Source organism: Pinus tabuliformis, chromosome Q (genome assembly GCF_031772625.1).
Source record: "Pinus tabuliformis cultivar Carrire ecotype Pingquan chromosome Q, CPIR1, whole genome shotgun sequence".
Taxonomy (NCBI): Eukaryota; Viridiplantae; Streptophyta; class Pinopsida; order Pinales; family Pinaceae; genus Pinus; species Pinus tabuliformis.
The window spans coordinates 473135435-473151690 of NC_142296.1; positions in this window are offsets into that span (position 1 = coordinate 473135435).

Consider the following 16256-nt stretch of genomic DNA (forward strand, 5'->3'; position numbering starts at 1 on the left):
TTGGTACACCCTATCACCTAGGACATCTTGGCATGTCTCCCTAGCCTCTAGCATGCCTTAACACTGCCTAACATACCTTGTCACTCCCTCATTAACACACCTGGAACTCACTGACACTTCCAATAACAAACTCTTATTTGTTCATTTTCATGAATTTTGACGTAGTGCTCCCTTATGTTTCCCTGTCACTCCCTCCTAACACTTCCATGCATTCATTGGCACATCTTGGTCGCATACCGTCCTAGCACTCTAAAATTCCTTAGCCAAGCATGCCTTGTCACTCCTCCTTGGCACACTTGGAACTCACTAACACTCCTTGTTACACACTCTTATTCATTCATTTCCATGCATTATGACCTAGTTCTCCCTCATGCTTCCCTAGCACTCCTTAACACTCCTTGGCACACATTGACACACCCTGGCACTTGGCACATATTGACATTCTTTCATAGCACTCTATCATGCCTTGGCTACCTAACATACATTTACACTCCCTCCTTAACACATCCAGAACTTGCTAACACTCCCTATCACACACTCTTATTCATTTCCATGCAATTGAAACTAGTCCTCCCTTCTGTTTCCCTGACACTCCCTAGCATGCATTTGCACCACACCCTAGCACCTAGCACATCTAGGCATTCCTTAGCACTTGGAATGTCTTGGCATGCCTAACATACCTTGGAACTTTCTAGCATGTGTTATCACTTCCTGACATTCTTTGCACACCTTGGCACTCCCTAGTTGTCATGCCCTCATAGATAGCCTTACTTCTTTTGTGACTTGGGAACCCAACCAAGTCATTGAAAAAATAGTGTTCTCCCTAGCCCAAAGTCTCCCTTTGTCTAAATCTTCTTTATCCATCCCCTTATCGCAATCATAGGCTCACCTATTGCAAAGTCCTATTATGAAATTATCCTAAGACACTTCGTCCTTGAGACAACTAGAATTCACTAAGACTCCCTGGAAAACACTCTTATCCATTCGTTTCCATGCATTTTGACCTAGTTCTCCCTTTTGATGCCTTAGAACTCCCCAAAACTCCTCGACATACATTGACATTGTCTGGCATGTGTTAACATAGCTTTTCATTCCTTGGCATGCCCTGGCACTCCTTAGCTATCATGCCCTCATAGCTACCCTTATTTTTTTAAGACATGGGAACTAGCCAAGTCCTACCTCGACTACAACATCTTGACCAAATTATAGTTACTACAACTATACTATGCCTTGTTCACATAAGAATGGCCTGTAACTCATCTTAGGCTACTCATGTCTAATATTAACACATCCCACTTAACAAGTTACCAAGGCAAGGCTCATGTCCAACCATGGCCATAAAACAACTAAGCAACATATTCTACATCTTGACATGCCATAACACCTGGCACATCTAACAATTCCTTGGAACTATGTGGCATGTGTTGGCATCCCCTGTATTCCTTGATATGCATTCACATTGTCTAGCATTTGTTAGCACACCTTTGCATTCCTTGGCATGCCCTCACACTCCTTAGTTATCATTCCCTCACAACTACCCTTACTTTTTTTTCAATTTGGGAATCCAACCAAATCCTACCTTGAATACAACAACTTGACCAAGTTACAATTACTACAACTAGACTATTCATTGTTCACCTAAGAACTTCCTATAAATCATCTTAGGCTACTCATGTTGAATCTCAAATCATTTAACTTAACAAATTATGAAGACAAGTCTCACATCCCATCACCGTTGTAAAACAACTAAGAAACATAGTTTACATCTTGATATGCCATAACACCTAGCACATATAACAATCCCTTGGCAATATGTGGCAAGTGTTTGCATCCCTTGCATTCCCTTACATGCTTTGGAACTCCCTAGAACATCCTAGCACTCCCTGACACCTAGCACACCTAGAACTCACTGACACTCCCCGTCACACTCTCATTCATTTATTTCCATGCATTTGAAACTAGTGATCCCTTGTGTTTCCTTGACACTTGGCCCTAACACACCCTAGAATGAGTTGGCGCCAAACACTGACGCTTGACACATCTTGGCATGTCTTAGAACTTGGCATATCTTGGGATGCCTAACATGCCTTGGAATTGTCTATCATGTGTTAGTACTTCCTAGAATTCCTTGAAACACCTTGGCACTCCTTAGTTGTCATGCCCTCATAGATAGCCTTTTTTTGCGACTTGGGAACCCAACCAAGTCATTGGAAAAACAATGTTGTGCCCAACCCAAAGTATCCCTTTCTATGAAACTTCTTTGTCCATGCCTTATCACAACCATAGGCTTTCCTCCTACAAGTTCTATTTTGAACTTCTCCTAAAGCACTTAATCCTTGGGACACTTGGAATTCGTTGCCAATCCTTGGCACACACTCTTATTCATTCATTTCCAAGCATTTTTACCTTGTTCTCGTTTGTGTACCCTTGTCACTCCCTAACACTCCTCAACATGAACTGACATTGTCCGACATGTGTTAGCACACCTTTTCATTCCTTAGCATGCCCTGACACTCCTTAGCTATCACGCCCTCACAACTACTCTTACTTTTTTTAAGACGTGGGAACCCAACCAAGTCCTGCCTCAACTACAACATCTTGACCAAGTTACAGTTACTACAACTAGACTATGCCTTTTTCACCTAAGAACTACCTATAACTCATCTTAGTCTACCCCTGCCCATTCACAACCTATCCCACTTAACAAGTTACCAAGTCAAGGCTCACATCCAACCGTTTCCCTAAAATAACTAAGAAACATATTTTACATCTTGACATGCTATAGAACCTGGCATGTCTAATAATCCCATGGCAATATGTGGTGCATGTTAGCATCCCCTTCATTCCTTAGCATACTTTGGCACTCCCTAGCACACCCTAACATGCCTTGACACTCTAGCATGCCTTGGCACTACCTAGCATATAACCTTGTTACTCCCTCCTTAACACACTTGGAACTGACTAGCACTCCCTATCACACACTCTTATCTATTCATTTCCATGCATTTTGAACTAGTTCTCCCTTGTGTTTCCATGACACTCCCTAGTACTCACTGGCACACATTGACACACCCTAGAACTTGGCACATCTTGGCATGTCGTCCTGACAATAACATTCCTTGGCACTACCAAGGATACCTTGTCACTCCCTCATTATCACACCTAGAATTCACTGACACTCCCTGTCACACACTCTTATTCATTCATTTCCATGCATTTGAAACCAATGCTCCCTTTTGTTTCCCTGACACTCCTAAACACTCCTTAGCATGCATTGGCACACTATGGCACCTGGAACATCTCGGCATGTTTCTTTGGCCTCTAGAATACCTTAGCACTTCCTAGTATATCTTGTCATTCCCTCCTTAGCACACCCACAACTCACTGACACTTCTTGTCACAAACTCGTATTCATTCATTTCCATGCATTAATTTCACCTAGTGCTCCCTTGTGTTTCCTTGGCACTCCCTAACACTTTCTAGCACATGTTGGCACCTGGCACATCTTGGTCACATGTCACCCTGACAATCTAGCATAAATTAACACTACCTAGAATACCATGTCACTTCCTCCTTATCACACCTCGAACTTGCTGACACTCCCTGTCAAATTGCCTACAAACTTATACAAACTCTCTACAAACTTCTCTACAAACATGTCTCGCTCTGCAAAATTTTCAACAAAAGTGACATAGGTCGATTGCTTGGGCAACTATAATGTCATACAACCAGTCTCAGGTTTGATTCACAATTTGTGGTGGAGGTTACGTTGGTTTTTATTATAATCTTTGTTTCTAACTGTTGGGCTGAAGCCCCCTCCTAAACCGATGCACCTGGTTGTATGGCTAGATGTGACCGAGGGGCATGGGCCATAGACCACACGCTCTCCCTAGCCCTGCTCCTGGTCCTGTGGTTGACGTATGGCCTAGGTCTTGGGCACAGGAGGGTCCTGTGCCTCACCCTATGGAAAACACTTAGGCACAAGTTAGTAAAAGTTCGGAAGGCTTTCAAGGCTTTCTTAATGCTTTTTTTATATTGCATGGAATTATTTTTATGTGATATAGGTTTTATTACACAAAAACAAATCACGCACTATGACAGAGGCCATATAATTTTGAAGGGACATATGATAAAGCCTCATAGGAATATTATGGGTTGGAAAATCTTTGTCCCGTGGCATGTGTCACATTGTCATATCATTGAAAACTTTTAGGAGGACATGTGGCATGCTCTAAATGGTTGTTGCACCTCTTGTAAACTTTGAGTTTGAGACATGGCACACTGTGGTTGGTTGTTTTATTTCTATAGTCTTTGTAGATGTGATAAATATGAGGAAAGGGAATTGCCACAAAATAAAATAGTTTCATCATGCAATTAAGAAAGAGAGAAAGAAAAATAAAGGAAAAGATAAGAGACAGAGGAAGAAAAGAGTAAGGAGGAAGATGTGGGAGACATAGAAGACACAGGGAAAAGTAGGATGCATACAAAGAATATTTGTGCGACATGATATTGTATAGGATAACATTTTCCCTATGTGACATATTGCATAAATAAATGTTCATATGCATTGTGTCACATGGTTTAAAAGGCTTGGTGCGATGAGAAGATTGGTGAGAATGTGATAAAATTATGGAGGAGTAGCTTTATAATCCAATAAGAGGTTAAGAAAAGATAAAAATCTCAACAAGTGTGAACCCAAGGGTGAATCATACTAGTTATGACATAGCATAATATAGATGCCTGGTAAACTTGTTGTCACATCACCATTATGATCGTTGATGTGATTGAGAAAAATAGAACTTTAAGAAACCTTTAGAAGGTCATATATTTCTACACATGACTCATAATTAAGCCATATTATAATGGTTGCACAGTTATTAATGAGAAAAAACATGTATACAAGCTCAAAAGAGACCCTATAATAGTACGTATAGAGGAAAAAAAATCCATTAACTCGCCTCCTTAATGCCACTTAGAGGGATAGGTAAATGATAAGAGAAGATGAATTTTCCTATCATATTAAGCAAAGAACGAACCACTTAGTGGGATGGGTACATGAGAAGAGAAGATGAATTTGCCTATCATATTAAGAAAAGAACAAACCACTTAGAGGGATGGGTACATGATAAGAGAAGATGAATTTGCCTATCATATTAAGAAAAGAACAAACCCAATAAGCCGTTAATCAAAGATGAATGTCTCAATGAGTGTGAACCCAAGGGTGAATTATACCAGTTGTGACATGGCATAATACAGATTCATGGTGAGCTTGTTGCCACATCACTAGTATGATTTCTAGTGTGGTTGAGAGAAAGAGAACTTGAAGAATTTTTTAGAAGGTCATATCTTTCGATACATCACTCATAATTAAGCAAGAATACAATGGTTGGAAAGTTATTGTTGAGTAGAACACATATACAAGTTCAAAAGAGACCCTATAATAGTACTTAAAGAGGAAAATTTCCATTAACTCACCTCCTTAATGCCACTTAGCGGGGTGGGTACATGATAAGAGAAGATGAATTTCCCTATCATATTAAGCAAAGAACAATTCTTGGATTTAGTTCTCGAGGGTCACATCAATGTCCTTGTTGAAACTATTCCTTCAAATTAGGTTAGATATTGAAGTCCTTCCACAATAATTAGATGTATGGATAGCAAGGGGACTAAAAACGTCCAAAAGACATTTTAACTTTTTCTATGGTCAAATAATTTTTCCTTAAGATTTTCAAAGTTTAATTTTGGAAGAGTCCCAAGATGGTTTGATTGGACTTAAATAAATTTCTCATGATATTATTGGATTCATGATATTATTAGTGTGTAACATCTAGCTTGGAACTTATACTTCCTTCATTAAAGATGATTAATTGAGATCTTTAAAAATAAATTGAAATAAATTATAAAAGAGAAAAAATATATGTAAAAAAGACACTAAATATATTCTGCTAGGTTACCTAATGGAGTGATTGCTAATTTGATTATTGAATGTGGGCCATTTAAGCAGACATTGTAAACTTTTTGACTCCTTTTCAAAAGGAGATATTTTATTATGTATCATATATCGACGACTTATATAATATATTATGTCTGGAGTAGATCGTATTTATTGTATAGTATAGATTACCTAGTTCCATCCCTAGTTCCTTACTTCCCACAGTTTTACACACTAAAAATACTCAATTCGAACCTAGTTCAAGGGTTTTCTTAAGGAAACACTAGTTAGAGAATGGAAAGATGGAAGGTTGAGCATCATGGATCTACTTCACAACAATGGCTGGATGGATTTTTTCAAAAGATGGAAGGTTGAGCATCATGGATCTGCTTCACAACAATGGCTAGATGGATTTCTTCAAACCTTTAGGTGGCCCAGAGTTTACATGATCAGGCAAATTTATTCCTATCTCTTAACTCTTTCCACAGTTTTTCTAATGCCTTTTCTCATTTCTCAATTCAGATCGCATGCATCCATCAAAATTACCCCATATATCTACTTAATTCCTCTTAGATTATGAATTTTTATCTCGAAAAAATAGTATGTGGCGCTAAATAAAATTCCTGTTATGTAATAGAACCCAATGCAATTTGAAAGAAAACCTCTGGATGTTTGGCAATTTCCTACCCTACAAACCCTCACTTCATTACATGTGTCTTCTTAACGAAATTATGAAATTATATAGATTGTCCAACAGAGCTCTCCTGGTAACATTACCCAATGAGACTTGAAACCAAACCTTTTGGATGTTCGAGGATTTTCTATCCTGTTAACCATTAGTGCATTAGTTTTGGTGAATTATGTGGAAATTATCAATAAGATTTCAATTCCATTTCAGTAAATTAGTACATCTACATATTGACGAGGAAGGTTTAGAATGGCTTGGAAATCAAGACAAGTCTCGATCCAATGAACTTGACATTGGCTTTGGCAAGCCGAATGAAATTCCTAATTTGCAAGATCAATTCAATAAGAAGTCACAAGATACCCAACATCTCTGTGGCCTTAAGAAATCCACTTCAAGTTCAATTGACTCACAACCTGAGGAAACAATCCAAGAGGCACTTGGGAGATCGTTGCCTAAGGTTTCTAAGCCATTGCCGGTACTGGGAAATCATGACTCGACAGAACTTTTGGATTCCCCTAATCTTACTAGTCGTGGAAGCAGTTTGAGAAATGCTGATAATGATGGAAATGACAATGTTACAGGTAAGACTCCTTTCTTTGCAAGTAAAGATGAATACAAAAGAGGGATTTGAAATACCAGAATTTCAGCATCTGTTTCTTCTAAGTGTTCTCCACCCAATTCATATAATCAAAGCTTTCAAGGAGTTCTCGTCATTCAGACGGATTGGCATCGTTAGTATCTCTTGATTCAAACAAAATCGTGAGACATGATAATAACTCAGAGATTGATTCCAAATGTAAAGGAGATGGATTCAGAAGCCATAATGAGCTACCTATAAGAAGGGGTGAATCCTTCAGTATCGTTAAGTGTACCAATGAACCATAAATCATTTCTAGTAGTAACTCTTCCACTCAGGGGAGCAGATCTGATCCATCTATATCAGAAGGTTTAACAAAGTCTCAAGATGGAGTAGAAAACAAAGACATAAATGGTTACAAAGGGCTTCACGACAAATGAAAGTGTTGACCAACATGATGAAGGTTTCATTATTTCTAGCAGTAGTATTTCTCCTTCACATATAAAGATTAGCATGAACCGAAGGGTTTTCCTCCACTGACTCATAGGTATTCTGAATCTAGAAACCCTCGTGTTTTGAGACAACTCTCCATGGAGACAACTCTCCGTGGACACGCTGCTATGAATGCTCGGCAAGAGTCAAAAGCTAAAATCATTGGACATCTGGGCTGGCAATTTAATGGGGTTGGATTCCACAAGGGGTCTCTGGGTTGGACGCCATATTCTTTTCGACAACGAAATCACAACCAAAATAACCTTGGGCAGTCACTCTCTGCCAAACCTTGTGGTCAATCTTCCTTGAAGGACATAGGAGACTATGCTGCCCACCACCTTATGGCATGATTATGTCTTTGGTCCCCAGTGGTACCGTTTGCTAACTGGGTTTTATCTCAAGTCTAGGATTGCTGGCCTGGCATGAGTTGGATTGCCCTATGTTGGGATGGGAAGTATCTACCCGTGGTAGGTTTGTATTGATCCTTCTTGGTTAGAGTGATGGGTCTACAAGTATCGTTTGAAAAGTGGGCACAAGTTACTATATGGATGAAGGTTGCAATCGATTATAGCAGCTAGTCAACCCCTCTTGTCTCTTGCCGACCGCGCTTCTCGCACCATTAGCTCCAAAGGAGCAATCATGAAGTAGTTATGGCCCCTTTTCTATCTGGGAGAGTAAGCAAGTACCGCGCGGAGATCACAAGGTGGTTTGGGGCAGCTGAGCCCACTGGTAACACCCATACTTACTAGGACCTATGCTTTCCCCCTGGAAAAAAAAAGCACTAGGCTAACCCAATTACGAGCACAAAGGCATACAACGTAGGGGTTGTGGGGCCTTTGGGGGGAGGGGGGGCGGGGGGGGGGGGGGGGGGGGGGGGGGGGCGACCTATTAACTAAGAGAAACAGATCTAGCTACTGAGACAACGGGGCTTACTAAACAAGACCACAACTGGCATAGCTACTAAGAAAGGGATATGACCCACAAAGCAGTGCTACGTACGACTAGACAGCCGGTGATACGTACCAACATCATCGTGAGACGCGCAAACTCATACCAACTCACATTATACTAGTGGGTGGGCCTATTACGACGTTCTACAAACAACATAAGTGCTACGGTGTCCTACTACCACTGATACGTACTCTACAGCAGTGCTCCAGCTAACCATGGTGTAAAGCAACAGCAGTGATCCATGCATAGCTACGAACGGGGCGGTTAACTGCACCCATAGCACCCAACAAAACACGGTGGATCGCAACCATACAACAGAGCTATTCTATGTGGTTCCTTGTCGTGGTGCGATAACAGGTGTCGTTTCATCTCTGGTAACTATACTTGATTGGGCACGACTAGTGAATTGGCTCTAAAACTACGCTGGAGGCAAATGATTCTGAGAAATGTGTTGTCCAGGGGCCTTTCACTTCACTAACCTTGCCAGAGCCTAATTGATCTATATGCCCAGGTGTTATCGGGAAAACTAGTGTCTATTCAGAACTGCTAGTCCCACTAAGACGGGTAGCTATCTTAGAAACAAACAAAGTAAAGTCACTTGTGTTTTCCTTTACGAGAGATAGATGAGAAAGAAGCAAAGAGTACCAACCTCAGTCTTCCGCTTGGCTCCTTGCTTGTTTCCTTTCCCCTTTGATAGAATCTCGCCACTCCTTCCTTACCTGTCTCGCTTCAAAGAGCACCTGTAGAGTCAAAGAAGCATAATACCATCAAAGCATAGAGATCTATCACTGTAAACAACATAGGATCAGATATATATTGAACATACAAATGCATATATCAACACAATATTCAGAGATATACAAGAATATGGAGGAAAACTCAAATAGCTTTATTGATAGAAGTAGTAGAAGAGAGGATTACAACCACTTGGTCTGACCCAGTGCCATCCTCCCAGCATGAAAGCCCTCTTCACCTCATACAAATCAAGATCACCCAACAATGTCTTCAAAGAGAAACCAACAGCAATTCCTTGCAAATTACAAAATTCCAGCCTCAAGATCTCTTGGATGAGGGATCCATATATAGATGTTTACAAGAGAGTGAGTCAGCTTTTGGGATTTTGATTAGTGTCATTTCGCTGATAGTTCTTGGTTCCACTTGGAGATTTCAGATCTCTTACTCATCCTTGGGCGAATTCAGAGAGGCAAGTGTCAAATGAGCAGCTTCTAGAAGATTCTCAAGGTCTCCACCTAGCAAACTGCTTGTGCCATTTGTCTGCTCTCACTCATCTCACCCTACAGAAGGGCTTTCCAGTATGCATCACACTTTTTGCATGTGGCAGGTGAGATGCATCACACCCTTAGCACTAGCCAGTCTGTATGGTCCTGCTTTGACCAGTTCTAAGTAGTTTTTCATGGAGAACTTCTGGGAGATGATGTAATTAGCTGACCTTGCTCCTTTAGGGTATGAAACAACACTTTTAGGGACTTAGAAGCCCTTGGTTTATGGACATGTATGATTGGGGTTGCAGTGCCCAAATATGTCTATAACAGTTGCCCCCTAAAGTATGAGGTCGTAAATCCTTTTTGATGTCGGGTGAAATGCTTTATAATGAGGATCCGAGGTTTTTCGAACTAGAAGGTGACCTGTAATAAGATACAATACAATACATTATCTTCATAATATTTTTCATGATCTAGCTGAGGCGGGCATTCCCATGCTCAGCTTTGATAAATTCATTTTCATGTACATAGGATAGACAACCATCTGTGTGTAGACTGATGATTCTGGTAGAGCCATCATCCCTTAGTTTGGATGATTATCTGTACAACAATGATGTACATTTGATGTCTTTATTTTCCTGAATATATCGCAGCCCGGATGGATTAAACTAGATCTGGGGTCTTCAAAACTCGTTCAATCTTCGCCTGATGTACAAGTCGATCCATGTGAAGAGATGTTCTGATGTCGAACATGGAAGGACATCGCCTAATTACCAGCCAATGATGTAAGCTGTTAACAGGCGCGAGAGAAATCACCGATGATGATGATGACCCTCAAGGTACTACAATACAATTTACATGGTGTGAATACATGAGTCGACGTCGAACACCACGCAAAATCTTTCGGTCAAAGGCCATTAGTGTAAACCTGTTGCCGGAAGTGAGAAGCTTGCCATTGAGGCATGCAAGCTTCAAAGTACTGAAAGGGTTGTTCCTAGGTCGACTTCTTGGATAATGAGCTGATGTCGACAAGAAGTGACCCATCGTAGGAGGGCATTAATGAATCCCACATCTATGACATGGAACGGAGCAAATGATTTTGTGAAGGTGAAAACGGTCTGATGATATAAGGTTCAGGCTGGCGGTCATGAAAGAATGAAGCATGAAGGTATTGCAGCGAATGAGACACAAGTTGGGTAGGTGAATTCTCTGAGTGACTTCTCTTGAACATATCGGCAACACTGAAATGGATTGGTAGCGTTAACCCCAAAAGTGGGCGGTATGGTGGACCAATGGTAATATGACCGATGAACGGAATAACCCAACCCAACTCAATCATGGTGATGGAGTGAAAGTGTCATGTTTAAGAGCAACCTGCTACCAATAAAGTTTCTTCAAGTTTTCTTCCCAATTTTCCCCAGTCATTTCTGACCGGTACCTCTTTATTTTTTTCAAGCTTGAGGAGGATAACATATGCTTGTTTTATAATTTGCCCTTCGGGAAAACACGTCGCTATGTTTTAACGAGCCTAGCGACAGTGAAACTCGCTCTTGTCTAAATGGACAAGTTTGTCGCTATTGTTTTAACGAGTTTAACGACAAGGATAACTCGGTTCTTTTCAATTTTAGAGAGTATGAAAAGAGAAAGAAAGGAGACTCCAATATTCCTTTTTCATAATATAATCCCTTAAGTCCAAAAAAGTATAAAACAATGCGAAAGGGATGACTTTTCGATAGTTTTAACGAGCCGAACAAGACAAACGCTCGATCTTTTTGTGTAATAATCCCTCAGGTCCACAAAGATTAAAATCTAGAGGAGGGATGGCACTTCCAATCACTTTAACGAGCTGGAGAGGCCAATTGCTCGGCAATCTTTTCATATTTTACGAGTTAGATGAAAAGAGCTTAAAGGAGACTTGTTTTTTGAGGAACAAGTGATGTTTTCGGATAGCAGCTAGTTCCAGGTAATGTTTGGAACTTTTCAGTCGTAGCAGTGCAAAGAAGGTGGCTAATAGGATCACTCATCGTAGTTGTTCCTCAAAAGGGGTAAACAATCAAATGGAGGCGTATGATCGGCTAAAAAAGAGTGGAGGTGATGGTAAGAACATGACCAAGGCTCAAAAGCTGATAATAATGTGATCACAATGGTTATTTATCGGAGGTGGGTTCATTTTTTAATGAGATTAAACTCTGGTGGAACATATGCTCATTGCTAGGTTTATTTTTTAACGAGCTTGAACTTCGCCTAAAACTGCTCGTGCCAGTCGTATACTAAGGATGTCTCATCGATAGTTTTATTTTTTAGGGAGCTTGCACCATTCGAAATTTTGCTCCAACTCCTTTTATTATGTAAGCTAGGAACGACCAATCCTACGAGTTTAAAGGGTTAAGAACCTACAAACTAAGAAAAAAAATGGTCGCTTTTCACTTTCACGCAAAAAGGTTTGCATGCCCCCAAGTATAGCGAAGTAGAGTTTCCCAGGTTACCCTTCAATTTGCAGACAAAACATTTGTTCTGTCGAGAAAGGCATACCTTATGACAAAGGTATCTTATTCCGGTCTAATCCCATTTTCCTAAACGGACGCGTGTGTCAGACTAGTCATATATCCTCCGCAGAAACCTACCCTATACCTGAAGTTTTTCTGCCGAAGCAGACTAGGGTGCATGCCCCCTAGGTTTCAGTCACAACCACCGAATCACTCGCACTGATTAGGTGGACGGACTTGAGATTGATGAGATATTCCTTATGCAAAAAGACCTGTTAGGGATGGCATTTGACTATTAGCTATGTGCGAACTAGGTGTTATAGACATTTTTGGGCACTGCAACCCCAATCATAAATGTTCGTAAACCAAGGGCTCTTAAGTCCCTAAAAGTGTTGTTCCAACCTCTAAAAGAACAAGGTCAACTGATTACATCTTCTCCCAGAAGTTCTCCATGAAAAACTGCTCAGAACTAGTCAAAACTGGACCATCTCACCTGCTCCATGGTCAAAGTGCGCTACATCCCACATAAATACACACGGGAGGTGCGATGCATCTTGGAAAGCCCTTCTATGGGGTGCGATGGACGAGAGTGGACAAATGGCAGGGTCAATCTGCAAGGTGGAGGAGCAAGGCATCTTCTAGAAACTTCTCCTGTGACACTTGCCTCTCTACATTCGCCCAAGGATGAGTAAGAGATCATCAATCTCCAAGTGGATTCAAGAACTATCAGAGAGAGGACACTAATCAAACCTCAAAAGCTGACTCACCTCCCTTGAAAACATCTATATATGGATCCCTCATCCCAGAGATCCAGAGGCTGGAATTTTGTATCTTGTAAGGAAGTGCTGCTGGTTTATTGGTGCAACATCAGAGTGTTGGGTGATCTAAGCTTTTCATGAGGTGAAGAAGGGCTTTCTTGCTGAGAGGATGATGCTGGGTCAGAACAATTGGTTGTAATCCTGTTTGCTTTTTCTTGATTATCAATAAATCTATTCAAGTTTTCCTCCACATTCTTGTATGATTGATGATATATGCATTTGTGTGGTCGATATATATCTGGTCCTATGTTGTTTATGATAATAGATCTATGTTCTTGAATAGTGTTATACTGCTTTGATTCTACAGGTGCTCTTTGAAGCTGGGTAGACGAGGAAGCGAGTGGCAAAGATCTATCAGAAGGGAGAGGAATCAAGTAAGGAACCAAGTGCAAGACAGAGGTTGGTCTCCTTTATTCCCCTTTTATCTATTTCTCATAAAGGAAAACGAAAGTAGTTTTAGTTTGTTTGTTTCTAAGGTAGCTACCAGCCTTAGTGGGACTAGCAGCTTTGCATAGACACTAGTTTTCCCGATAACAAAATGGCGACTCCACTGGGGAGCGAATAGATTGTTTGTTTATCTACATTTTTTTACTTTATAAACTTACAGATGGAGCCTGAAGTCAAGCCAGCTAGCCTTCGAACTGCATTTGCTATGCAAGTGCAAAGTAGATCAATGCTGCTTCAGTCTATCTCCGGGTTTTGTTTATGAACTGAACAATTGATTTACAAGCTCTCTAATTGCCCTTGTGGTGGCTCTAGTAACCTCTTTAGATCTACCCCTGTGATTGATTTACTGATTACCACTTGCTTGGCCTAAATCCCTGAACTGAGCAGCAAACTGTGACCCGAAACCCAGTTAAAGTCTTGTCCCTAGTCCAGCGCACTGTCTCTTCTATGAATTCCAGATGCATCGCACTTCCCGAGTGTAGTAGGTGCACTGCATCTCTTTTTCACTGTGTTACAGGTGCGCTAATCAGACAAGGCCTTTCTTGCTCCTAGATTTTGGTTTCTGTGTTCACTCTTTTCAGCTTTATTCAAGAGTTTTGCTGCCTGTAGTCAGTACACCTCTGTTGAAACCCCCTTCCTTGCCATTATTCCGCCTCCATTGTGCAAAGGACTGTAAATGTTTTTATGTATTTTGAGCCATTTTCAGTTCTCTTTTACAAAGAAGTAGCGTAATTGTACTGTCGTTTCTTGATTTGAAAGTGTCGCAAGTGTCGTTTTCAGTCATAGAAGAGAATCCGATTGTTCTTGATAGTCGATTACACTGTTACTCTTGTATTTGATTTGAATTAGTAGTTTTTCAAGTGTCGAAAGCAAGTTTTCAATTACAAATCGCAAAGTGTCGTCATTGTCTTCATTTTGTCTTGAAAGGAAACTTGTTAGTAAGGTCACTTTGAAAAATAATTCAGATTTGTGCTTAGCTTTCTTTTTATCATTCACACATTAAGAAGGCTGAAAAAAAATACATGCATGTGCATTTGCATTTAGACTATTTGTTGGTTTGATTTAGGACAGTGCATATAGTGTGTGCTCTTTGCTCTTTGTTGAAAGAATGCCATCTCTCTTTCCTTAGTAGCTAGGATTTTCATTACAAAAAGAAGACTAAACGACTGTTTATTATCATAGATTGCATTTTAGGAATTGTACATCTACATCACGCGGTGAACCTGAAAGGAAAATTTCTTAAGCAAGATCAACTGTAAAATAAATTTAATGAATCTAAAAACGCTTTGGAACCTAATGCACAACATTTAGAAGTCTAGGCTAGAGACGTATTCCAGCGTCGTAAAGCCTGGTAACTGTTGTTTTCATTGATGGTTGGGTGATTCCTCCACTTTGAGATGATAAGTGCCAGTACGGACTTGTGCTCCCACGTACCGTCGAGTATATATTGGGAGACCACAATAGGCTTTATCCTTTATCCATAGGAAGCCGTGTCTGCCACCCTATCGATCGCATTGCACTGAACACAGCATTCGGGAAGATTGACTGCCATACCGTAAGAAGTATTCTGCAGTTTTGCGATTGGTTTGGTAATCCCTCTGTTTAGATTTCCAGAGCAGTCTCTTTTATTCCTTTTCAGACTCCTTAAAGGAAAAGGCCCATCTGAGCACTTGTCACTTCAGGCTCATTAAAAATCGAAGGCGACTAGAGTCATCTTTTGTTTTTTCTCGACTCTTAAAAATTGAAAAAGCAAGTTGTGTCAAAGCATCTAAAATTCATTTAATTCGGAAACATATTTCCCCTTTATTTTTAGTTGATCGAGTAATCCGGAATCGTGGAAGAAAGTCAATTGAAACCCCGTCGTTCGCGGAGGCTTACGAGTTAACCATCTTTGTCTCCAGAATCGAAACTGTTATGGACAAAGCGAACTCATTTAACCGGTTCCAAATCCCCTGGTAAAGTTAGAACAAGTGTTCCGACACCTTCCGAGACCCCGGTTACTCCAAACATTTCTGGTATCCCTGCCTTTACAAAAGAAGTTTAGCAGCCACCAAAGGACAGTAGAACTGATCCTAGTGTGAAGGTAAACACTTGTATTACTGAACCAGCTCCATCTACAGCTGATTCAGAAGGTGTTATTCCCCAAACATCTATTGTTGCAGATTCTATACCTTCTTCGGCACCAGAAATATTTTATGGACCTGAAGGTCTACCTCTTCCACCTGGTCTGATTGCTATAGAAGAGATTGTGGAGGATCCTCCATCTAGTACTCCATCGCGATTTGGAGTCGGGATCACTCTATATCCTTCTACATCAGAAATTAGTCTACCATCATCGGAAGCTCCTGTAGAATAGCTAGGAAATCTTTTGGATAGACTAGAAATGTCTGAACAACCATCGACATCTAGGACTATGTCATCCAACGCAGCGACAGCAGAACCTCCTGCCATCACTCCAACAATGTTCGCCGGCATACCATCTGTCCCGACTAGCTCTCAATCATTAGAAGGGGCCCACTCAGGGGCTATTTCGACAGTATGGTCTGTTCCTGTTTGTTCATCTGGAATAGTATCCAGGAACTCTTATGTTGAGTCTCAGCAAATTGATCCTTCAGGGTGTCAATTTGGGCAGTCTGGTTCTC